At 38.3% G+C, this 27,400-nt stretch overlaps 1 protein-coding gene across 2 annotated transcripts in view; it reads left to right on the top strand.

Annotated features, from left to right (window-relative positions):
* ADCYAP1 (adenylate cyclase activating polypeptide 1) overlaps positions 1-27,400 on the top strand; it is a 121,255-nt gene that overhangs the window by 85,370 nt on the left and 8,485 nt on the right. The window contains exons 2-3 of one of the 2 annotated variants that reach the window (XM_069099734.1): positions 4,237-4,324; positions 21,574-21,655. The gene's annotated coding sequence lies outside the window, so the exon portion shown is untranslated. The remainder of the gene's footprint in view (positions 1-4,236; positions 4,325-21,573; positions 21,656-27,400) is intronic. The other variant, XM_069099735.1, reaches the window with a different exon arrangement.

The following is a 27,400-nucleotide window of genomic DNA, read 5'->3' as shown; positions in this document are numbered from 1 at the left end:
ATGAGAAAGATTTTTGGACAGAAGAATCTTTATAAAATCCTTTCCAGCTTTAAAATTGTAATTTACAACACTGGCCCTGGAGTCAGGAGGATCTGAGTTCAAATCTGAATTCAGACAATTATTACTTGCTAGGCATGTGACCTTGGGGAAGTCACTTAACCCCAATTGCTCTGCCTTCCCCCTCCAAAAAGCAAAAAAAAGTACATAAAATTGTAATTAAAATTTTTTTTACTTTAAAAATTTTTTAAAACAAAAAAAAATACTTCTAAATTTAATGATGAAATAGAATTTTATTTTTCTCTTGCTCTGGATGGGTAGGGCAAGGGGAACAGACTATGTAAAGGATCAGCACAGAAACTTTCATAACCTTGGGATGGTTGAGAATACTGTCTCTGTACATGACTTATGTTTATGGCCTCTGCTGAGATGCCCATATGTTCATTTAAGGGATTACATAAATTCCCAAAGGGCTGTGGGCAGGCACGTCTGCTGAAAGCACAAAAGTACTTTTCTCACCTGACTTGACACCCCGTCTCCCCCCAAAAGTTCTGATTTTGTCATGCTACTAAATAGCTATTTGGTCTTGGTTGGGCAGGTTGCTTGGCTTTTCCAGACTTCAATTTTCTTAACTGTGGAGTAGGGAGCAGGGTAGGTGGGGGTTGGATAATGGATTGCATTAAGCAAAATACTTCCATGGAATGAGAATCAAATGAAACACAAACATTTTAAGGTATCCTTTAATAGTCTATAGACTAAGATTCCCTAATACAATGGTAAATAGTTTGTGCATAAAGTCAAAATATGCCCACCATGTAAGCTGGCAGCAAGCAGTATTGGCAGGACTAAGAAGAGAAACAAATTCCCTCCTAGTGGCCGTGGCAACTTCATCACTCAACATTTCTCCACTGTGCTTAATTGTTTAGTAGTTGGCTAATTACCTGACAGGGGATAGAAGGTAGCGGAAGAATCAGTTCTCTCTTGGTTACCTATTTGATCGAGGCCCCTTACTTTGGTGTCCCAGTGCAAGGTATTTATAGCACAAGTGCTATATACTTGTCAGGCGTAGGATTGACTCAGTTATGTGTCCAAGAGGATTCCTCTACTTTCAGTAAGGGAATTTTTACTTTTGTCATTTTTGTGAGTTCTGTGTCTCCCTGGGCTCTCATGCTACTGAGAATAGCTCAGAAAAGCTTGTCCAGTCTGGCTATGTAAAAAGAAAAGATGCAGTCTTCTGGTAGGAGAGTCCCGGGTAGTATTCATATACTAGTAGTCGGAGATGGAGAAGCATTTGGAGCTAGTCAGATCCCCAATACTACAAAACAGTGTAATGAAACCTAGTTGTGGACCTCACTCTGCTCCTGATATATCTGATAGCATATCCTGTCTTCACTTCTGAGAACACACGTGGTAAAAGTGAGCAGTTTCTTCACAGACTTGACTATCTCTTAGATACTTTCTAGTTCCAAAATGATGATGCTTTACTTGAATGAAGGACAGAAATGGGGCAGAGTGGGTAGGGATAGAGAATTGTACTTGTGTTTTCATTGGTATGGGAATCCTTCCTCTACAAATGCAGGTTGATACCTTGTCTGCAACTTGTAGTCTTAGAGCAGGGCTTCTTAACTTGGGGCCCATAGATCATTTGGCAATCTGTGTATAGGTTTCAGGAGAGGGTCTTTGAACTTGGGTAGAAAAATTGCATCTTTATCATCTAACGGAAAGGTAACATTTCCTTCAGTTTTGAATAAAAAAAAACATTTTGAGAAGGGGTCAATAGATTGACCCCTATAGGTTTCAATAGATTGACCCCTATAGGTTTCAATAGATTGCCAAAGGATGTCATGACATAAAAGGATAAGAATTCCTATCTTAGAATATTGACTTCCCAAGAAATTAGGATCATCTAGCTAGACTCCATCAGAAACAGAACTTGTCTAGTCTTCCTGGCTCTGAGTCTGACTCTCAGTCACTGCATCATGCTGCTAGGGTCTGGGTGGGAATTGGGATGGACAGGGAGACATGAAATATGTCAGTATATCCATTGAAAAACAAAAATTCCAGTGACAGCAGCTCAAAAATGAAATGAAAAGGTAATGGGAAAATAGGACCTTATTTATAAAGATGGGTGACTTTGCAAGAATGTGAGCATTTCATGAAACTAAGGAAACTTAAATAATCTTTCATCCTAAGGTCCTCAATTAGCTGAGAAGCCTTCATGCTTCAAATAATAGTATCATAAATTTCAAGGTAATTGAAATTCTGAGATCATCTCGTATCTTTACAGAGAAGAAAACTGAGACCCATTGAAGCTAAGTGACTTGCATGTGGTCACACAAAATAAGGAGAATTGCATTCAAACCCAGCTTCTCTAACTCCAAAACCAGAGCACCATGGATTTAGTCCTTCTTCTGCTTATCCTCACTCTTCTAGGACCTAGAGTATGACTTTGCCTCTTGGGTGCATAGATAGCACAATTTACTTTGGACTATAATGATTAACATGGGAACCTCTAAATCTGACCAATATTCTCTTGGAGTATCAGCTGTACATTTGGCAGGCCTTAGATCTGATCAGAGCTGTGTGCCTTGGGGACTTCATCCACATGATATTGTCTGGGAATTCTTTTCTAGGACATAGAAACTGCTTCTCTTTATTCTCTATTTTTACCTACTCCACTCTGCTCCATGCTGCCCTCATTGTTTCCATTCTGTTGGTCTCCATAATGGTTTTCCCCTCATCAACACCATATTCCCCCCAACTATGATTAAGGAGTTAATAAGTTGCCCAGGTACTTCTATTTTTCTAGTTCCCCTCCAGCAGAAAGCAGTGTGATCAAAGATGGTACCAAGAGCATTGTCAATGAGGTGATTCTCATCGAATGAATAGACATCAAAGTTGCTGTCCTTTGTCCTGAAAAGTCAATTCCTGCACCAGAAAGTGAAGCAAATGACAGTCTACTCCCAAGAGCTGGATATTCCTCTCAGGGACCTCAATAACTATCCAAGAAGATCCTGAGCTTCAGAACAAGTCCATATAAGTAGAATTGTATACATATTCTTGTCTTAAAAATACTTGTGATAGGGGCGGCCAGGTAGCACAGTGAGTAAGAGCACCGGCTCCAGTGTTGAAAAGACCTGGAGATCGAATCCCGGGCTCAGACACTTAGCACCCACCCAGAAACACCTGGCCATGTAACCTTGAGCAAGTTACTTAACCCCAATTGCTTAGGGGCAGCCAGGTGGCTCAGCAAGTAAGAGCACCAGCTCCAGTGTCGGGATGACCTGGATCAAATCCAGGCTCAGATACTCAGCAACACACCCAGAAATAACTGGCCGTGTAACCTTGAGCAAGTTACTTAACCCTGATTGCTTTAAAAAAAATACTTGTGATAAATAATAGTTAAAACATACCTAGATTTCTGTTTTATGATTTTATGACTGATAAGATTGTAGGATCATAGATTTCAGACTGGAAGGGCTTTGAAATCCTTTGTTTTACACAACATCATAAAATGACAAATGGAAGACAGATTTTAAAAAGTAAGTCATTTGTCTTGGTTTATGGAAGGAATTTGACTTCTTGGTAGTTTTTTTGGTTTTGAAGTTTTTGTACTAGTTTCATACTCCCTGCTTGGTACCTAGGAGGCATACATGTATGCCAATCTTAGTATCATTCTATTATTGTCTCTCTATTCCCTAGGCAACTGCATTATAGTGGTTAAATTCCTACTTTTGCCCCAATTTCTCACCATGATTTTGTGGGACAATCTTCATACAGTCCAAGTTTATCCTGTCTTCCAAGATCAAGCTTAATCATTTGTATTGACAAACATTTTACCTGTTTTGGATTGATTTAACTTTTGCTGATTTGCAACTAGTTTCTCCAAGTGTGATTTCAATAGTAATATTTATTATATTCCTCCTCAAATCCTTCCCTATAGTGAGGTGAAGCTCCAGGTCTGGAGGTGCATCTTCATTTTCCATGGCCAACTTTGTCAACTTCCTTTATAAGAGGGGAGGAAAGATGGGAAATGAATGAATGAAAAACCATTTGTTAAAGTTTTACTATCTGCCAAGCACTGGAAATACAAATAAAAAAACTCAATATAGTCTCTGCCCTCAAGAAGCTTACATTCTAATAGGAGATAAGACAAATGAGGGATGGGTGGTCAGGGAAAGGCATCTTTGAAATGAAGGTGGAAACTTCTACAACTACTTGACATTCTTCTCTCCATAGGGACAATGGGTCAGAAGATCATAGGATCATAGATGCAGAGATGGAAGGAAACTTAGAAGCTATCTAGTCCAACTCATTCATTTTACAGGTGAGTAAACTAAGGCCCAGAAAGAAGTTACTTGCTTAAGATTACACAGGTTGTAAGTAGCAGAACTAAAATCTGAACACAGGCTCTCTGATTCCAAATCTAATAATCCTTCCACTCTACCTGAATCAATAGCTGTTCATTGTTAAGGACAATCATTAGGGTCTGTAGGAAGAACATTCATAGAGGACAAGGGTGCTGTCTAAGCCATGATCCAAGAGAGAATGAACCAGAAGTTATGGTTGCTCAGTCCAAGTTGATTGAGAAAACCAAGCCTAATGGGTTAAGTGGGTGATGGGACTAAAGGAGTGGCCTAAAATTGGGTCTAAAGGAGCACAGAGTAAGGAGAAACACACAGGGAAGCAGTAGGTGGCAATTTATGTGAGGCAGCTTCTTTATGCAAGATGGCAAAGTTCAGCTCAAGTGCTCTCTTTACTATACAACCTTCCCTAATCTCAGCTCCCCCCCCACCTCCACCAAAATCTCCATTCCACTTAGTAGTAAATATTTCTTTCTGGATATCACATAGAATTTGGTTTGCAACTCTCTTAGATACAAGATGATCATTATCATATGTGTCTCTGTCTCATTGTCTGCCTCTATCTATCCTTTGTCCACCTACCCTTTCTGGTCACTCAAAGAAGAAAGGAAAGAGGAAGGATACTGTTCCTCCATGCTATTGAATATTTTTTCTAACTTCCTCCAGCACCTTACACAAAGATGTTTGATAAATGTTGGTGAAATTGAAATTGGATAGCCCGTGGTGTGGGGGCTCAAGTTCATCACTCCTTGAAGTTCATGCAGCTTCAGGCACTGGGAGGCACAAAGGCCATGAATCACAATAGCTGACCACATAGGGAAATTTCTGACACTACTGGGCTTGAAGGAAGAGAATGAAATTGATAGAACAGGTAGGGAACAAGGTAATCTGAAGATGCCATCTTGTCAATTTGATTAATTTCTAGACAAGACTTCCTTTAAACTACTCCCAGAAAGATGGCTATCTACTTTATAAACTAAGAAACTTATTTGCAAGAAAGCAATTATACATAAAGGACTCCAATTCCAGTGTTTTGTAAAAGGATGCCAATGTAGGTAGGGGAGCAGTAATGGTTACTTGTTGCCAGGTTAGAATGCCACAAAAAGAAATCATTGTATTTCCCACTTGCCCCTGTATTTTTCCAGTTTCCTATTGATTTTTTTCATCTTTATTTTAAAAACACACTACACATTCTGAATCTCTAGGATGTCCCTGGGAGCAGACAGAGTCAGTATTGGTCAGATTTAGAGGCTAGAAATGCCAATAGCATCCTTTTGAGATGCCAAGTTATTACTTATTATTGTAATAACTGTTAAGTTAAATAAAAAAGAGCTATGTGAATTTGTTGTTTGACAAATTACAGATGGCTTCTATTTATTTTAGCTTTGTTCTTTTTTGTAATAAAAGCTATTTCTATTAAATTATTAATTTGTCTGTTATTTCTGGTAATTCTAGGCTATAAATAACTATTAGCAGAAAATACTACCTATCAAGCACAAAGGATTATTTTCTTTACTAGTTCCTGGTAGAACTATGTGCACTCCTCCCCTCTGCTTCTCTCTGCCTCCCTCCCCCCACCACCATATATATACACACATACCTACATTTGGTCTGAATAAATATAGTATTTAAGCATTCATGATTTGATATGAAGATTGAATTTAAATGGCAATTTCCTTGGGATTTGTTAGAAAAAAGCATTACCTTTTTTTGGGAAGACGTTGCTTATTTTTCTCTTGTAGTTAGTAGATAACAGTTATACAGCAATTTGTGGTTTACAAAGTACTTTTCTTGGAATATACTGGTTAAGTGGCCAGTAAGTGGCAGAATCAGTCTTAGGAATCTGTCTGGTGTCTTTTCAATTATGCTACACTGACTAAATAATCAAAGTCTCATGGCATTATAATGGCTAACAAGAGCGCTACCAGAAGGGACTTGTTCATGAACTTTAACTGTGATTGTTAAATTATTTGCAAATTATAAAATAATTAGCTGGTAGATATGTCCAAGTGCTTCTAGAACTGATTCTCTTATAATTTCCCTTTACATCCCCACTCCCCGTCAGCCTAATCATCTCTATTTCTATTATTGGCTATTACTGCTATAAAATTTCAGAACTACAAGTACAAATGCCATTACTTTGTACTTCTGACTCTTATTTCTAACTCCTTCCCCATTTCCAGAAAAAAAACTCTTCTAAAAATTGCTCATTACTCTAAACATTACTCAAAGTGGGGTACAAAATACAATGGTATATATGAAAATCATGCCACAATAATAATTTTCTTGATTTAGGGAATAAAGATGCCACTCATGGAACTACCTACTTACTTCATGGTTAGGAACTTTTAAAACTATAGAATCTACTACTAGAATGTTTATCTTTAATGGTCAGCCAATTGACACAGTTATCTCAAACCAAAGGTTTTTATTGAAAAAGAATAGTAAGAACAGTGACTATAAAACATTCTCTTTATAAACCTGGGGTTCTATCTCCCATAAATATGCACAATATAAGCAGAAAATGTGGGCATACACATAAAGTGAAGTGGTGGAGAGGCATGCACATAGGAAATGCACTGCCAAGGAAACTCACACCTTCAGTATCACAGGGCCCCAATGAGCAAATCAAATTTTGTAAATAAATATTTGTAAAGCCCTTAGCATAGTTCCTGATACATAATAGGTGCTTAATAAGTGCTTCATTCCTTTCCTCTTCCCCAATGTCTTTTTTCACATCATGGTGTCCTCATTCAGCTCCCCTTGGACTAAGTGAATTTGTTAGGTAGGCCTGCTCCTCTTAGGAGCTAACCCTCAACTCTTCAGTGGAACTCTCAGGACTTCCTTTCTATTGGGCACAATGGTTCCTGTAAAGTAAGGGATGCGGTTACAATGTTGGGGAGGAGAGAAAGGAATATCTTATGAAGTCTAATTCTCATCTACCTTTATAGCCTTATTTCATAGTACTCCCTTTTATGAACTCTATATTACAGTCAGACTGTAGTACTAGCCAGTCATCAAACATGATCTCTGTACACTCTCACAAACAATTTACCATTCCTGGGATGCATTCTCTCTTCATGTCCCCCTCTTATCTCTCCTCTCTTCAAGGGTCAACTCAGATACCACCTCTTTCATGAAATATTCTCTCATCATCCTAGTTCAATTCAATTCAATGTGATGAACCTTGTCAAAGAGACTACCTTGTGCAAGAGACTGTGCTAGGCTCCAGGAATGCAAAGGCACTCCCCACCCAAAACAAAAAAACCCCAACTGTTTCTGTCCTTAATGAGCTAACAATTTACTGGGGGTAGGAAAGTAGGGGGTATATATATTGTGCACAGATAAGTCAAGTATGCATAAAAGTACAAAGAATGTAGAGAGAAATGATAGCTTGTGAATTAGATCATTAGAGATCTCATATAGGAAATTACATCTTAATTGAGGCTAGTTAAAGAAGGAGTACAGTCTAGGCATCAGGGACCACCTGTGCAAAAATATAGAAACAGGAGAAAGAATTTACAAGGAATAGCAAGTATTTGACTTCTGACTAGAACAGAGAGAATATTTAGAAAGAATAAGATGAAATTAGACTGGAAAGGTGGTTTGGACCCAGATTGTGGAACACTCTATATGTTAGGCACTAGGGAGCTATTGAAGATTTTTGAGTAGAAAAATGGCAATGTCAGGTTGTTTTTAAAAGGACAATTGGGCAACTGTTTGGAGAATGGAATAGAGACGGGTAGAAATAGAGATGAAAGCAAGGAGGAATTAGGAGGTCATTTCAATAGTTGAGAAGAGAAATGATGAGGTCCTGAATATGGATAGTATTTGAGGGAGAAAAGGAGACAAAATGATCTCTTCTTTGGAAATTGAAACCATTTTCATTTACCTTCAGAACTGGCAGAGCTTAGAATGGAGATGACAAAAATATTGTTTCAACCTTGGGCAAAGAATTGAGAAGGAAGGCCTGGATTTTAGCATGCTGCTTGATTTGAACATAAGTTGTAGATGATTCTTTATGACATAGGTCTTCCATGATCTTTCTCTGTGCCTTATTCTCTTACCTCCCAATAAGACGTAAGAACAGCAACTTTTTGGTTCTGCTCCCACCCTCTTTTCTCCCTGGTGGTCAGAAGAGAAGACCATTTTGACTCTACTTCTTGGTCTTATTAATCTTCTCTCTTGAGGATGGAATAGCAGGGATCACATCATATCAACTTTCCTTTGGAGAATCAGTTAGTTAAGCATTTACTAAGCATTTCTTGTGTGCTAGGAGCTGTGCCAAGTGCTGGAGAGTGGTGAATAAAAGGCTACTTTTTGTTGGACAGAGGACTGTCAATCATTTCCTTTTTGTTTCTTTCTGCTAGGAATGAAGAAGTTTGCATGGCCTTGTGTCAAGGAAAGTCCATTTCAGGCCAAGAGAAGTAATCTATTACCATGTTGCTCTCAGAAATAGTTTTCTCCCTTATATTTTAAAAGAGTTCTATTTCCTTTACATGACAATGATATTCTATAAATTTTTATAATTGTATTGAGCTAGGAATTTTCCTTATTAGTCCATTTACTTAGTATCTCTGAATTTGTATTGTATTTGAACATTTGTTAATTGAGTTAAGGATTTTTATTATCTCTTTCAAACAAAATCATCTTTAATTCGTGGGGTTTCATTGGTCTTGAATTTGTCTGAGGGGTAAAAATCCTTCACATTCTCTTAACGCAGTTATTTTTTTCAGCAATATCAGCAGTGTAGCTGGCAAAATCTTTTGTGGTAGTTTTAGGGTCTGAAGAACAACTGAACAGATGGCTCTCTAATAAGAAGAGGGAGCAGAGCAGATCCTTATGTGCCCATGATTTGTCTACCTGGTTCTAACACTGTTATGTGGGATCAGAAGGAGTAGATTGTAGAAAAGTTCCATTTCTTCCACCCAGCCTATGTATGTGGATTCAAATACATAAATTCAAGTTTAATTCTAGGGCTGTTTTATGGATAATCTAGATTTATGTTCATAAGGGTAAATAATTTTATACCCACTTGCAGAGAGATACAAGAGTATTGTGATTTTCACCAAATATCACATATTATTATATTATAAAACAATGTTTTGTTTAGATACATTAGCATAATAGTAATAAAAATAGCTTATGTTTACGTAATACTTTGGGACAGTTAGAGATGGCTCAATGGATAGAGCATCAGGCCTGGAGTCAGGAAGACTCATTGTCCTGAATTCAAATCCTGCCTCAGACACTCACTAGCTCTGTAACCCTGAACAAATCACTTAACCATGTTTGCCTCAGTTTCCTCCTCTGTAAAATAATCTGGAGAAGGAAATGGTAAACCACTCCAGTATCTTTTAAAAAACCCAACCCAAACCTCCAAATGGGGTCACAAATAGTGGGATAAGACTGAAACAACTGAGCCGCAACAACAAAGTACTTTAGGGTTACAAATTGCTCTACAGACATAATTTCATTTCATTCTCACAAACTGGCTGTAGTGTAAGATTATTTTTTCTATTTTTACTAAGCTTGTGATTTTGAGGAAACTTCCTCTGCACCTTCTATGCTATTAAGAGTCCTGAATAGTTCCCTGGGGGCACCCAGCCATCAGAGGTAGAGTTTGAGCACAGGTTTTTTTTTTCCCCTAATTCTAAGGCTAGCTTTCTCCCTGCTATGCCACAGTTTCTCTTTAAGTCTACAATGTTTGGTATTCCCACACAGTATCTTATCCAAGTACTGACCAGGTCTATCTCTGTTTAGCTTCTGAGGTCAGATGAGTTCAGGGTAGTCTTTACATAGATGTGTGTTAAGTAGGCAAGCATAATTATCCCCATTTTACACATGAGGAAATTGAGTTACAGAGAGGTTAAATAATTAAGTAGATTGCCCAAGACTTCACAACAAGCAAATGGAAGAGCTCTAGACTTCAAAGATACATCTTCCAACCTAAATTCATTATTCTTGCCTTTATACCATAATGTCCACATCGGGCAGGGTATGAATATATTTTAAGATCAAATTATGGTTGTTTTTAAAAATGTTGAATCTATAGTTGTACAGGAAGGATTATCATAAATGCTTTCTGAGTCCGATCAACTCCGTGATCTTAATTTCTGAATAAAACTAATTGTGTGTAAATAGATTTCTGGGGGCTCGTGAGTTATCTTTTTGAGTGGATGTGAACATAGAGTACTTTGACCCTGTGTCAAATGATTCTGGAGATTTCATAGGTGAGATGATGTCATGTAAGCTACACAGGTTTTTGTAAAGGGGAGAGTAATGGGACCTGAAGTAAGAGTAGAACTACAGATTGGTGGTTGGGGAAGGAGCTTGAGGGAGTTGGTGTTTTTAAAACCTTTGACATTTTTTCCCAACTAGGGAGGTTCTGGGCACATATGTACTGAACAGTAAGTAAAAACAGTCATATGAGGAACCTGCCACTGCTGATTTTTCTTTCTCCCCCCCACCCCATTAACTTAACTTTAAAAATCAATATAAATAACCACATTTTCTCAAAAATTATTTGTATTTAAATTAGTTGTTTTCATGCAAAACAAAGAACTAACTGCCTGCTCATAGATTTTCACATAGCAGCATTATATGTAATTGAAAAAAGGGAAGCAAACTAAATGAATTGTGGCACATTAATATAATGGAATATTAATAAGAAATAACAATTATAGCATTTACATTGTGCTTTTAAGGTTTGGAAAGCACAATATATTTTATGTCATTTAATCCTCACAACAATCCTGTGAGATAGGTGCAATTATTGCTATTATTATTACAATTTTAAAGATGTAATTGAAAGAGGTTAAGTGTTTTGTCCAGGCTCCCACAGGTAGTGTCTGAGGCAGAATTTGAACTCAAATCTTTCTGACTGGTTTATAGCAGTTTTACCCACTTTACCATCTAGCAAAACCGTGCTTACTTACAAAGAAACCTAAAAAAAGTCCCAATTCCTACTGATTTTTCTAAACCCTACAGAGAAAGTGGTCTACCCTAAGAGTTGATCATGTACCCTAACAGGCCTTCTCTATTTATTCCCATGTGGGATTTGGTACCCACAACTAGACATATTTCAGGGAGAGAATTGTTAACAGACAAAGGCCTTAGAACACAGAGAACTTACTTCTACTTTCTTTCATACTGAGTAAGTTTGATGCCGAATGCCAACTTTACCAAGTAGAGTAGACTAAAGTATGATTTAAGGACTTAAACTGGGATTCTTGAGCTAGTTATAGTTATGTTGTGGAATGAATGAATATTTGGATAGATGAATATAAGCTCCTTGAGGGCAAAGACTTTCATTTTGTCTTTGTATCTCTATCATCTCAGATGATGCCAGGGTAAATTCTTGTTAATGAATTGACTTATTGAATTAAGACTTGAAAAATCCATATTTATTTCTTTTACAAGGAGGACAATTGAAACCAACCTGCCAGCATAAGTCTCAATGGGTTGTGAATGGATAGCATGTCAATCTAAATATCTAAAGTCTCTAGAAGCAATTCTGATCTAATTTCTTCTACAACTCTGCTTCGGAATACATATATGGTCATAGATTTAGAATTGAAAGTAACTTCAGAGATCATTTAGTCCAGTGCTTCCTAAACTGTGGGTCAAGACCTCATGGGATTGCAACCCATAGTTTAAGAAACACTGAAGTGGTCTTGAATATAAGAAGTTTAAGAAGCCCTGAATTCTAGTCCAATTTCCTCATTTTCCAGACAAGGAAGTGAGCTCTAGTGAAGTGATCTTGCCTATGGTTATACTGGCAGTAAACAGAGTTGGAATTTGAACCCAGGTCCTTTGGCTTCAAATTCAGTATTTTTGCCATTGTACCACATGCCTCCTTTTCCTGAGGGAAAAGTACCAGAAAGGTGGAGCAGCTACATCAAAGAAAAATAAGCACCCTTCTCAGCTAAGTAAAATAGTTATCACTGGCATCCATGGAATCTTTCAGCCTCTACATGCTTTGGGTGAACAGGGGCATAGGTCCTACTCCCTCCCACATGCTTGGAACTCTCATTTTTTACATCAAACATAGAAATTTTACCGCCTTGAATTTGAAATTCACGTACCCACAAACAACCACAATATATTCTAGATGGTTCCTATAGACATTGCCTAAGTGCAAAAGGCTCTAAGTTCCTAAGATTTTAAAGTTGAGATGTCATTTAGAGATCTAGCCTATATTTTGAACTGGAATTGAACCAGGGTTCTGAGACCCCCTAACTAAACTATCAAAGAGACAAATGATGCATGTACACCATAGCTTGGTGTGATGGATAATGTTGGCTTTGGAGTCAAGAAGACCAAAATTCAAATCCTACCTCATATTTAATAGCTATGTGACCTTGGGCCAGTCACTTAATTTCTCTGGGTCTCAGTTTCCTCATCTACAAAACAGAAGGGCAGGACCCAATGACTTCTAAGCTTTCTTCTGGATACAATTCTCTTATCAAAATAGGGACAATAATAATAGCATCTACTTCTTACCACAGCACGATGTGGTAAGGCTTGTATGTAGAGACACATGTAACCATACCTCTTTCTCTGAGGCTGCAGACATGCCAGGATTCTCTGGTTATAGGATCATGCTATCTCCCAGAAGAAGTTCCAGTGCTGTCCAGTGCTGGGAATCAGATGCTTTATGCTGGATGTTGGATGGTTTCTGTTATGCTCCATGTCCCTGTACAATGCTATGTCTGCTGTGCTTCCCTGGTCTTGAAATGCTGCATTCACTGCTCTCTGCTACCATCTACTGGTCCTCATCTATATAATTCCCCTTCCATCACAACCAGTGCTCTCTGTGCTAGGGTGCAACTGCCAAAAGCTTGTTCCTTTACATGGATGGCATGGTTCTGCCTTATTGGGGAATACAGCTGAGCAGGTAGATTATCCTAAATTTGTTCTAGCTGTGATGTATCACAGGATCTTGGGACCCACACCAAAACTTCGCTGGTGGTTCCACTGTAAATTTTGACTGACCCCTCTTGAAGCACAGACCAAGTTAGGGCTTGTGTGAAAGACATCCATTGTGCAATGAAAGAAAAGGGCATCATTGTGCCAGGTGGGGTAGGATCCCAAAGCTTTCTACTACTCCAGGTGAGCTCCTCTCCAACCTAGCCCTGCCTAGCTTCTACAGCAATGGAATTTATCTTTAAAAAGTTACATCTGAGGGCTCCTTCCCCACACTTGATAGTGCTTGTCTCAGATACCAGAACTGCTATTTATAGCTCTGCTTACAGGGTATCTGACCTACAATATAAAGGATCTCCTTAGGCAGTAGTTCCCAAATTTTATGTAGTAAGGCCTCTACTTTTTACATAAAAATTGTTGCATGCCTCCACTTTTTATGAAATAATTTATGCAAATAATTTTCTAGCCTATATTTTATTCAAATAACATTAAAAATTTATCATAATTTATATCACCATGCAAAGAAGTATTAAATGTTCATTAAAATAACAATTTGCAAAGATTTTTACTGATAAAATTATTAGTTTTCATATATATAATTAATAATAACAATAACATGAATAATAACAATAATAAAAGTTTAGAGGCCGCATGGCAAAGTGCTGACCTCAGAATCAGGAAGAATTAGGTTCAAGGGATGCCTCTGGCATCAAAGCTCTGTGGGCAAGTCACTTAGCCATTTGGTGCCCCAGGTAACTAAGGCCATAAGTCAGAGAATAGGTGCCATCTGTGTGGAGAGGGTTTTCCTAAGGGGGGATTCTTTAGGCCACTAAAATTAATTATTGTTGTAGCAACTTGACAAATTGTCCATAAGGCCTCATGTCAATAGAGATCAGAATGGAAGCTTTAAGCTGCTCCATTCATTCTGACCTGACTGGAGCTAGTTTGACACTCATTAGGCAGCTGGGGACCTTCAGACTCTGGGAGCTCCCTTTATTGGTGCTGGATAGAGAGCAGACCCTCAATCAGCTTTAGCCCCCCCACAGCTCAGAACTCCCGAAAAATGCAAGCAAAATTTAAGCATTTCATCGCCTTAACCTCCCTCGTGGTAAGAACAACAGGTGAAAAGTAGGCTATCATTAACTTCTACACAAAGATCGCATAACTTTGAGTCTATACTTTTCAGGTTCAAAAGTAGCAAGTAGCACAGAGACACTACTCAGGCCATGAGCCTATGATCAATGATAAGGGTGTGGGGCAGATAATTCTTTTAATAAGAAGAGATGTGCACCAGCTCAAAATTGGCCCTGTTTGCTCTGAATTGAGTGTCAGAGAAAATTTGCTGTGTTGGTCTCATTTTTGTTGATCTTGATTTGAACTTTGTTTTAATTTTTTAAAACCAAATGTATTCATGAATTGTACTTAAAAAAATCCAATAATCCTGTGCATTGCTTTGTACCTGCTTCACCAGACCTTTTGATCTAGCCAGAGAACATATCCCACAGTTTGGGGAAACTCTGCCAGGGAGTCTCACACTACATGGCCACAATACTATATCCAAACATCCCTTCTATGAAATAATCAAATAATCAGTGACTCACCTCTCAATAATCAAGGATAATCTGCTTTTTAGGTCTGATTTCTAATTTTATTCAGCATGTGTTTAGTATGCACAAAGTTGGTTTAGCAATCCAATTAATTAGATGTATATAACTTGACTTACCTAAAGAAGATTTAGTATGTGTACTTGAAAATGTCTCTACCTGTAACTATGGTGCTTGACTCATCATCCCCCCTCTCTACCATGGTTCTTTCTTGTCTTGTTTCTCTCATCTTTTTGCTTAGTGTTTTGATTTGGCTCTAGTTTCTCTTCTTCATTCTTGACTTGCTTTCATCTCCTTACTTTTCCTTCTACTAACAAACCTGGAGGCAAAAGATCTGCAGGATGTCAGGAAGGAGCCTGACAGATTCTTGGCACCAAATAAAGGAAAAAAATACATAATAATAATTATATTATTATTTTGCTTTTTGGAGCGGGGAAGGTAGGGCAATTGGGGAAGTTACTTGCCCAAGGTCACACGGATAGTTTAGTGTTAAATGTCTGAGGTTCCATTTGAACTCAGGTCCTCCCGACTCCAGGGCTGGTGCTCTATTCACTGCACCACCTCCCAGCTCCAAGAACATCTATTTCTTAAAGACATAGTGTATCTATATTGAAAATAAAATGAACTATAATGTCTTACTTAGACCTAGCTTCTATGAACACTCACTCTTTTACCACCTGCATTAGAGATGTGTGAGTGTGAGTGTGTGTGTGTGTGTGTGTGTGTGTGAGTTTTGGGAGGGGAGCCAATAAGCAAAAAACAATAGCTCCAGGAAAAAAGAAGTGTTCAAAACAACTATTTCTGAAAGACGTGTGTGTGTGTGTGTGTGTGTGCACATATGCAAAAGGAGTCCTGAGGGTTTACCCAGCAAAATGAATATTTCTCATTCCCATATTACACTGGCAATCACCATATTTTCTGTTGCTGCAAGATACTGTATTTTATTTTTTTCTCCTCTATTTTTTACTCAATTACATATAAAAATAATTTTTAACATTTGTTTAAAAATGTTTTTAAATTCTAAATTCTCTCCTTCCCCCCTTATTGAGAAGGCAAGAAATTTTATATAGGTTATACATATACAGTCATGCAAAACACATTTCCATGATACTGTATTTTCAATATTGTAGATAACTTGAGTGTTACTATAAATGCTCCATTAGAATGTTATTTTTCTCTTAAATATTATTTTAATAAATTTCCTGGATTTCTAAGTGTGATTTTTACCAAATGGAAGCCAGATTTTTTCCTCCCAAGAAGGAGGTTATCTCTAAATTTACAGTGTTAGTTGATAGAAAAAAGTAAAATGTGATTTGCATACCACTTTTTTAGGATTATACCTATTATGTAAAACAGGATTATACCAGAGTTTGCTGTGCTTCTTATACTTTTAAGACAACTATATTTACTCTTTTAAGTGCTGATGGATATTCAATTTCTATTAAGTTGAATATAAGCCCTTTGAGTATTTGATTTTGAAATCAAGACCATTAATGAGGAAATTTCCTCCCTGCTTTTTGAACAAAAGCTACAGGACAAAGTTAAGACTATTTTTACAACACATATTTATAATCTAACTAGAGAAAACGGAAAGATCAAGTAGGTATGTTAGTAACAGTCTCCTTGGAAGAACAAAGGTGGTAAAGAAATTCAGAGAAATAAAGATGACACAGGTTTTCAAATGGTGTCTATCTATAGCAAAAAGCAGTTTATTCCAAGTGATGATTTTGTTTGTTATGCTAATTTCTGTGTATTTTCTGGTAGAAAGGACAAATTGACAAAAAGCAACAATAACAACAAAAGGTTTTTGTAATTCCTTTCAAAGCAATTACTTTTTGTAAAATAGCATTAATAATAATGGTGAAACTTTTGAGGTGCCATCACTGATGTATCTACTTTTTATTTTTTAAAGCAATCGGGGTTAAGTAACTTGCTCAAGGTTACACGGCCAGGTGTTTCTGGGTGGGTGCTGAGTGTCTGAGCCTGGGATTTGATCTCCAGGTCTTCTCAACACTGGAGCCGGTGCTCTTACTCGCTGTGCTACCTGGCCGCCCCTGATGTATCTACTTTTAAAAATAAATCCAATCTACTAAAACCCTGTTCCAGTGCCTCATCTCGGCATGGAAACAATCCTGGCTTGTTGGAGGCTATTCCAGTAGAATGCAAACTCTCTCCATTTCTACCAAGCTCAAAAGGCCTCCAGGAAGTGGGATGAGGGTAGAAGATATTTTGATCTCCGTCCACAAATATAAGTCATCAAATTGTTATTAGACACATATGATAGACAAAGTACTGTGCTAGACCCTGGAGGCGATGCAAAGAGAAAAATTGTGCAACCCTTGTCCTTAAGGAGTTATATCCCTCTGGGTATTTATATGTTGTGATGGTAGGGAAGAAAGGGGGGCAATTATAGCACAAACATCAATAAGCATAACACGTTTGGAAGTAAAAGGAACTATTCCGTAGGTCAGTCCTGATAGACTGGTTCAGTGGTTCAGGTTTAAGACTGGAATGAAATGAAATACCTGAAGATCATCTAATAGTAAAAAGGTAGTTTACTTAGCCATGAGCTGGAAAGGACATTAATCAATTCAACTGGGTACAACTTCTGTGCCAGGGCATTTCATTTGCTATAGTAGCATGTCAGTATCAAGGAAAGAGGAAAAGCCTGACTCTCTTTGTTCTGGATTTTGTATATAAGTCACCTGGAAGCTATAAAAATGGTTTGCCCTTTGTCCCCTGGGCTAATTGAATCTCAAGGATGGTTTCAATATTTTTAAAGGAAAATTAAGTTCTGGAGTATGTATGGCCTTAAGAAAAGCTAGTCCAGCCAAGCAGGTATTGCTCTTACTATGAGAGAAAAGCAGAAATGGGACAAAAAGCTCTAGGCATATTAACTGGAAGGTTCAGAAAAGACTTCCTAGAGGAAGTAGCATCTGAGCTGAGCTTTGGTTGAGTGCATGCTCACACCTGCTGTTTCTGTGGGAAATATGAGGAATGGGTCTGGGGGCAGTGGCTAACTAGAGGCAAAGGCTAGGATCCCATCACATGGACATGCCTGCTGTTCTGTGAGAAATGAGTTCATGGGCACACCTGTTGTTCTAGTGAGCAGTGAAGCATGTACAAGGAAGTTAGGGTATTGAGCTGGGGGTGGGATGGGGCAGTGGCTAGGTAGGGGCAGTGGCCATATTGAGTCTAGGAGCCTTTGGTGTGGTTAAATCAGGACAAGCCTCCGGCTCAGCGGGGCCCATAAGGAAGTTAGAATATTGGGGTTTGGAGCAGCTTTATTAGGATTGCATCATTTTGGTACCTGCTCTGCAACTTATATAGAGAAAGAAACATGCACAAAAATTTATTTAGGTACAATGAGATAAGTGCAAAGGAGAGGTCTAGGTCAAGTGCCAAAAGAAATCTGAGGAGGAGATCATTTTCAACTGTAATGTGGGGGCATAATCTAAGGACGGCTTGTGGAGAAGGTGGTACCTTAGTTGGGCCTTAAAGGAAGGAGGATTTTGACAAATAGAGATGGGAGGAGAGGTCAGGGAAAACATGAGGAAAGGCATAAATATGAGATGGAAGGATGAGAATGGAAGATAGAGCATAATACTGTTTTACCAAAACTTAGAAGGAAAACAATTTGAGATAGCTGGTTTGTAATAAGACTTCAATAGTAGATTGAGTTAGAGGATTAGCAGTTTATATTCAGTTGGTAATTGGAGCCACTGAAGGTTTGTGAGTAGGGACATGAGACAAACAGATAAATTCTTTGGGAAGATTAATTTGGGAGAAGTGTGTACTATTGATTGGAGATGAAATGGATTGGAGGTAAGGAGATGACAAAGGAAGATATTATAGTAGTCTAGGTGATGTTACACTTCACATCCAGACCTCCATGTATCTTATCCCACATATGAGGCACCTTGTAGATATGTGTAAGTATTCACACAAACTAAAGCTCATGAGCCCTATATCAATGTGTTGCTTTTGCCAGACAAACAAATAAAAATATTAGTTCAAAGCAAAAGGCATTAATTAAATGGTATAGCAAGATAGATACTGGGCATGTATGTTAGAGGAAAATAGCAGAAGGATGCTACATTATTTTCTTTCCTATACACACAGGAATGTACCCTCACCCTCTCATAGATTAATCTATGACTAGAAGGAGAGAAAACATCTACAGGGAAAGCACTTGAAGAACAAAAATGGTGGGACAAACATGTGGGAAACACATATGGTCAGGGAAGACTAAAGTCCCAAGCCATTCACATCTCTGATGCTACTAAGCTCCCCCAAACCTCTAGTGATGTCATGGGGTGAGCTACTGAGTTCCTTTTCTGGTCTCTCTGTTGTATTCTGAGGGGAATCCTCATTGCTTTTGGATGTCTATACTGCTGCTCAAGTCCTCTTTTGCTTCTGGGTGTCTCCCCTCCTGTGGTCACTGCTCTCTGGTTCTTCAGTTATCATATATCCTCTTCCTAGACTGTAGAAGGAGAGACCTACCACATATTTATCCAAATAGCCTCAGGGACTATTTTAATACATTTTTCTGATTAAAAATTCCAGTCAACTAGCTGTCTAAGTCATTAGGCATTTTAAAAACCTGCCATTTATAGCATGTTTTCTTTTCCTTCCAATGAAACCTTTCAGTCTAATTCTTACCTGAACGATGGTCATAAAATGCTTTTTAATACCTATCATTCCCTTGTCTTGGCATCTCACTCCCAGAGACTTCATTGAACAAAACTGCAATATAAAGCTGTAATGAGGAGATTTCCCTCAACTTTTATTATAACCTCTATGTCCCATGCAAATCATAGGGCCTGGAATGGGAGAAGACTGAAAGGATTAATGACCTTTGCTCTACTTCCCACTAGCAAAAATATTACTACTCTTCTAGTATTATGGATTTAGAACTTAAAAGGACCTTATGGGTCATTAAATCCAACCCTATCATTTTATAGATCAGAAGAATATGGCCTGGAGAGCTTAAGTAACAACATAGGTCCTGAAACTTCAAATCCAGCACATTTTTCTTTGCACCATGCTGTGAAGAAATGAGGGCCTGAATTAGGGAAGTCAGAGTGAAAATAAAGAGGATAAGATGGATATGAGTGCTATTTTGGAGGTAGAAATTACAGGAAGTGGCAAATAGTTGAATGACCCTGAGGTTTTGAGCCTGTTTGACTAGGAGGAAGGTGATATCATTATCAGAAAGAGAGAAGTTAGGAGGAGTGACACATTTTGTGAGTCAGATACATCATTTTGGGACATGAGATGGCAATGTTGGTGGATGCATTTATGCCTTTTGGGCAGGACATCATTGATATGTAGCTCTCTTTGGGGACTTTTTGGAAGTCCTATCTGGGTCAGAAAAGGAACAGTTACTCTATTGTACTTAAAATGCCATCCCAGTTATATTTCTCCAAGTTCTTCCCAGAATTTCCACCAAAAATCACTTAGGAAAATACTGTTGCATGTGCTTCTGGAATCCTTTGGCCACAGGTTCATAGTTCTCTCTTCATCTTATATATTAGCTTGATCTGAGTAGGAATCTAAGAATGAATCAATGAAAAAAATTTAATTTTGGGGGTGGCTAGGTGGCGCAGTGAATAGAGCACTGGCCCTGGAGTCAGGAGGACCTGAGTTCAAACCCGGCCTCAGACACTTGACACTCTTACTAGCTGTGTGACCTTGGGCAAGTAGCTTAACCCCAATTGCCCTGCCCTCTCCCCTCCAAAAAGAAAAAAAAGTTAACTTATGTGCTAAGGACTGGGGTTAAAAATAGAAAAGCAAGATAATTTCTGGTTTCAAAGACCTCACATTTTAATTGATGGAGACAATACATGAAGGATGGGCTAGCTTCAGGGTAGAATACCCAGGAGTCTTTAGGGTACACTCAAATGAACTTTCTAAGCATCTGGAAGGTATAGTAACAGGTCTGAATGTAAGGCTATGTGGTTCTCCATCTTACAGGAAGTACTGTAGTTGGTGACTCCCCAGTTATTAAAGTGGTATAAGCGGCCATATCTATCTGGCAAGGGTGTGTGTGTGTGTTTGTGTGTGTGTGTGTGTGTATGTGTAGGTACCAAGTTCACCATGGTTGGGAAGGGGAGAATGAGCCAGAGGGTTCTATTGGAAGGATGTAGATTCTGGATTCCTGCCGGAAAGAGAGTGAATGAATTGGAGGGGGAAGGGTTGGTGTCTATTTATGAAGGATAAGTGGGTTCCCATCAGTGGGTGGGGGTGGGTGGGTGGAATGAAGGGTTTCCCAGTGAGCCTTCTCCTGCTCCAATGGGTGGCTTCTGGACCATATGAGTAGGCTGGAGTTGGGGATAATACTTCTGCTTCCTACTATCTCTTCTCTCTACAGGCTGGAGATGAGGAGTAGGAAGGACTTTGCTTCTTTATGTCCCCAAAAGGTATATCACATAACTGGAAGAGAACTCAGCATAATACTGAAAATTAAAACTTGGTATATATGTCCTAAAGTAACCGGCAAGCCAATGTTTATAGGCTGAGCCTACATATGTCTCATATATGTAGAAGAGAGGAAGCTTTTGGAACATGTCCCAGAGTAAAATGGGGCCCTGATCTTTGCTTCTGGTATTGTCTATCTCTGCCTAAAACAAATGGCTTTTATTTTGTACTGCGACCATTCCATTTTGTTTCTTAACTAGGTAGAGATGCTTTGCTTATTTGGATTGAATAAGCTTCCTTTGCTGATTGCTGTCAGAATGTATGAAGCATCAAGTTCTCAAGGTCAGTGAAGTCAGTGATATATTATGGGTAAGATCATCAGCCACTTTGTCCAGGAATGTATGATACATTCAGTCCAGTAAGTGCTAGTCATGCTGTACTACTATGGAACATTTGGGTTTCCCTACAGGTGTAATCTGCATGAAATGAGTCATTAGTCATTGAATTTACTGGAAGAGTCAGGAAAAACAACCTGAAAGTTTGTCTTGAAGCTGAATATAATCTTGTAACTCATCCCCTTTAGCAACAAGAGGAAAGGATCATTGCAATAGTTGTTTATGTAGAGAGGAATCACCTGAAAATGCCTCTAGAGTAGATTTGTTTTCTTGGCCTGCTGAGTAATAAACTGAGAACAGCAATAGAAAAATATTTTATATATTATTGAATTGTCATTTAGCATTTTTAGGCCCATGGAATATATGGATAGTCTGTGGGAAGGAGAGTTTTGATTATTGTCTAAAATGACTTCATAGTCTCAGTAGGCAGATACATAAGAGGGAGAAGAAATAGGTGAAAGATTTTGAAGGAAAATAATTTCTAAATTTAGAGAATCTGAGGAGAAACCAGAAGAAACTCTCTCATTTGAGTAAACTCAGTACTCCCATGGTTTCGTAAAATCAAAGAGTATTCTATTCCCCCTTGAATTGTGTTTCCCTCTATCCACTCCTAATTTGTTCTTCTGGGAAAAATAACACTGTAAAAGGTTGAAGATCATTTTCCCCTGCAGGGGGAGCAAGCAATCCTGGCTAAGGAGGCTGATAGAGAGCATTGCACAGACATATGGTATTTAATTTTATGAAATCATCTGCAAGTTTAATATTTCTCAATAAATATATCAGAAATATCAGTTCATCTTTTCAGTAAATAGAATCGGACCACTTCACATGCAGAGGATTTCTTCTTTAACCTGTTTATTGGGCTAGCACACTGTTCTTGAAACTGAGAGCCTAAGGACAAGCAATGAGCAGTGGGGACATTTTTGGAAAAGGTTATGAGATTTAACAACTTGCACCTTGCATGCATTTTGTCAGATTAACATAATAATTTTTATATTTAATAATTCTTATACCCCAGACATAAAAGTCTTTGAGGCCTAAAGCAGGTAGTTGAGGACATAAGCTGCATTTTGAAATTGTGTCTTCAGGGGCCTTTACTGAGGGCTACCACATTATTCTAGGAGGTAGACAGCAAGCATCCTTATACACCTTCATCCTGCTCTGATGTAACCCTGTTTATTTTGTATAAATTGTCCCCTATGAAAAGCAGAATAGTCGGGAGGGAGAAGAGGGAGTAGACATTTACCTAGTACCTATTATGTTCCAGGTACTGTGTTAAGCACTTTTTACAAATTTGATCTTCACAACAATCCTGCAAGGTAGATGCTAATATAATCACTATTTTATATTTCATAAAGTATCACTATTTTATATTTTATATAACTGAGTCAAGTACTCAGTATCTGAAGCTGAATTTGAGCTAGAGAGTTGTCTTTGGAGTCTGACACCTAAAGCTTATGTGACTTAGGGCAAGTCACTTATACTTTCAGTGCCTCCAGGCAATTCTTTTGTTGCAGTGCACTTGGTGATATATGAAGGAACTTTCTTTCTGGACTTCTCTACCACAGTGAGATAAACAGATTCCAGTAACATAAAAACCAAACCAAAAGAACCAAAATGAAGCAAAACCAAAAAACCCCAAACCAAAATGCTCTTACTTCTCTTGTTGTTGGCAATCCCCAGGACAAATCACTCCCTACTTTCCCATCTTGGAAAGGAAATATCCCTGCTTGAGAATTGCTTAGATAGGAGAATGAGATGATGTTGAAAAGAGCTTGTAAAAACTCATCTAAAATCTATAGCAAAGGGCACTGGGTCCTTTTCCGCTTCCTTGGATTTGGTTGGTTCTGATGCACTCAGAGCCCTTAAAATCTCTTTCATCCTTTGAGTTAATTCAGAGATCCCTTGGGAAGAAATGTGGCTGTTGAAGTTCCTTAATAAAAAGAACAACAATGGAGCCCATACTTTTCCTACTCTTTCTACCCCATGTTCTAGGCAAAAACACAGCATGAAACAGAGGCTGCATTTGTGTTTGAAAATAGGGGAAATATGTAATTTTGGCTTGTGTGGTGAAGTGAGCACAGAAGCTCGAGGTTTCCCATTAAAAGTTCATTTGCTCAGGGACTCAACGGGAATCCCTCCTCTGGGAACTCTTTAATCTACTAGCATTTTTTTTAACTGAAAATTTATGAAAGGAGAACGGAAGAAGAGGAGTTTATGAAACTCCATGGTTTCCTTATAATTTCAATGGCTCAGTATTGGCAATCCCCTTAGCCTGGCCATGGGTAAATTTTCTCTCAACCTCTATTTTAACTGTGCTCTTATCCCTCCTCTCTAAAGTATACACACAGCCAAGAAGTTGGTATACACTTCAAACCCACATGTGTTTGCGAACAGTCGATGAGTATGAAATTGAAGTTAGAGATGAAGGAAAATTACCCACTTGGGGGCATCAAAGAAAAAGCTTCAGGCCATAAGACCTCTCTGGCAAGTACAGAGCCAGAAGGTAGTCCGAAATGTGACTAGATGGGACCATTGTGTCAAATGCAAGGATGGCCAATAGCTACTTGCTTCACCTTCAGTGTCCAGCCCAGTCTTCTATCTCAGGTCTCAAATTTTCCCACCACTCTCCCTTTCCTACCGAAGAGCAAAAGCCTCAGACCGGGAGGAGTCCAGCTAGGCAAATTGGTGAAAAGGTCCTGGGAACAGTCCACGGAACTAGCTCAGTCATAAATTTGAAACAATCGTGGACTTGGAGGTATCGAAAGGAATGGAATATTCCCGCTGTCCTTTGGCTCTAGAAGAGCAGGCAGCCAATGGAAACTTCTTTTGCTCAGAATTGAGTCCTTGATTCCTGACTTCATTGTGTGTGCCTCTGAATACAAAGTTAAAGAATCTTTTTAGTTTTACGTTCAGACTATCGTATCTGGATCTCCTGGTGTGTAAATTCCAAGGGTCTTAGATCTGATCCTCAGAATGAGGGAGCTTGAGTAGACTGGGCTAGAAACTTGCTCAAGTGGTTTCAATTCAGACGTTAAGTAGTTTTTACATTTAGGAGTTCTCTGAAGTTGCTCTCCTCCTTTCCGTTTTCTCTACTCCCCTCTTTCACCTTGTCAACCAGTAAGTCCTCAATTGCAGAGTTCACCCTATCTTTAACAGGACTTGAAGTCAACAAATTCCCCACATGGTGGCTCCCTTTCCTTACGTTGAGTAGTGGACTTCCGCAAGGAATGTTGGAAAATTTCCAGTATATCTACAAATTGAACGCAAGTCAGAATCCCCAGGAGAGGAAAGAGTAGGAGTTTTTAATAGGGTTCACCTTTGACATTATCCTTGCGGAAGACCAGAGTACTAAAATCAGTAATGACTTTAGGCATTTCCTGAAGTTTATTTGGCCAGTTTCGTGGCTAAGTTTTTAGGTATCTTTAATAGGATGAAGTGTTTTATATATGTATATATATATACACGTATATATATATATATACATATATACATGCATACCTGTGTCAAATTTATGCACATATCTATGAATACGCATACATATAGAACTTAAAGAAATACTTGCATAAAAAATGAACTTAATCATTACAGGCCATCTGATCTTAACTAGGAATATAGAATATGCCAACAGTGTCCTAACTAGGAATTTCTAAGTAATTCCATTACCCAGAAACATAAGAAATTAATTTTTTTTGCCTTTTGAGGACAGCATGAGAAAAAGGAGAGGGAGAATAAAGGGGAGATAAGGAGAGAGGAGAAGAAGAAGAGAGAGAGAGAAAGAGAGAGAGAGAGAGAGAGAAAGAGAGAGAGAGAGAGAGAGAGAGAGAGAGAGAGAGAGAGAGAGAGAGAGATATTAAAAAGTACTCAGTTTTTACATTTTGGAAAATTTGAGTTGAACTAAAATAGGTCTTTTAAATATGTTATATTCAAATCACAGGAATAGGAAATGAACGAAATTATAATTTCATCTATTCTTTTGAGAACCAAATCATTGAAATGCACAGTAGTGATTATTGCTGGCTATATTTCTCAACTTTGTAGGAAATAAACCTACATTCCTACACTGGATTGGAAAGATTAAGATCAGCTAAATTTATCCAGAGACTTAGAAGACTCCTGTAACTGTGGTCTCCTCTCCTTCCATTCTCCTTTCATGTAATTTTCAGTAAAAAAAAAAAATGCTAGTAGATTAAAGAGTTCCCAGAGGAGGGATTCCCGTTAAGAGTCCCTGAGCAAATGAACTTTTAATGGGAAACCTCGAGCTTTTCCAGTCTGTACTCACTTCACCACACAGAACTCTAGGCACAAATTTAATTTTGTTGTGTGCAATAAAGAAAGTGAAGCCATATTCCCCACTGCTCAAAATTCATACAATGTCCCTTTTTCTTCATGTAAAACCAAAACACCCAACAGTTTTCAATTCAATAGTGTTAGATACTAAAGTTTAACACCCCCCCCCCAATGATTCAAGAAGGAAGGCACAAAATAAAACCCTTAGCTACTCTTTTCTCAAATAAGAGGCCCAGAAAGTGTTACCATCATTAGGAGGAATACATTCACTGGAAACTGGAAATTTTTTTTATCATTATCGTGACTTTTTTGTAGTGAAAATTGCTCACACTAAATGGTTCGTTCAGTAATTCATCACATTTCAGGGCTCTCCTGACAACAAACTGGAGGTAGAGATTTCCGAAGTTTGTGGCTTTAGCATCCCAACAGCTCAGTACCCCCAGAGCTTGGACAGCTCCACTCTGGGAACTCAGTGTACTTTGCACTAATCATTCCACCCACTAGCCAGTCTGTCAATTACATTTAGACTAATTAGAGATTTTCCGAAAATTCTCCAAGACTTCAAACCGCCTTTTAAAAACAAAACAAATCTTTTAATTTAATTTTTTATCTGAAAGAATATATGCAAAAGACGAGGATACCCAAATTAAACTCATTTGATAAGGAGGAGGGTTTTATCTCTTAATTCAGGGTACTGAATTTCTTTTTAGAGGAACTCCACAAAATAGTAACAGTACCCAGAAGGGACATGGTTAAAAAATTTATTTTATGATCCTCTTAATTCTCTGTATTATTTTTTTATCCTTGAGGAACAGGCAAATTTGAGAAGCATCAAAATAATTAGACTTCTTAAAAATGGAATGTGTGAGTGAGAGGTGTTTATGAGAAGTTGATGACTTTGGATCATCTCATCCATGAGGACAGCACAGAATAGTTAATATGTTCCTTGAGGAATTGGGATGGTGACGTCTTTTTCTGATACCCGATCATTACGTGACTGAGAGAAAAAAAAAAAGGAAGTCATTTCATGAATAAAAATCGGAGCACAACAGTACAACAAACAATATTCCACTCGTAAAGGTAACAGGAAGGCAAATGTTTACAAAGAGGGCTAGAATAAAATTGGATTTGAAAAGATTCTTTTGCTAGTTGCACATATATATTCATACATACACACACACACACACACACACACACACACACACACACATATATAGGAACACAGAGAACTGGTCACCTTTGGAATCATCGACAGAAGAAGAAAGCTACAGCTTCAGCCACAGTCAGAGGGACCGTGTGAAGAGACAGAGCCGCCGAATTGCACAGCTTCCTGAGAGCTGCACGCCACTGACTACGCAGCTTTTCCTTCCTTCCTTCCTTCCTTCCTTCCTTCCTTCCTTCC

This window comes from Petaurus breviceps, unplaced genomic scaffold, assembly GCF_028583685.1.
Source record: "Petaurus breviceps papuanus isolate PSGF00001 unplaced genomic scaffold, PetGlider_PUasm1.0 38, whole genome shotgun sequence".
NCBI classification, from domain to species: domain Eukaryota; kingdom Metazoa; phylum Chordata; class Mammalia; order Diprotodontia; family Petauridae; genus Petaurus; species Petaurus breviceps.
Note: the sequence above shows the minus strand (reverse complement) of the source record. Positions and strands in the feature narration are given on the sequence as shown.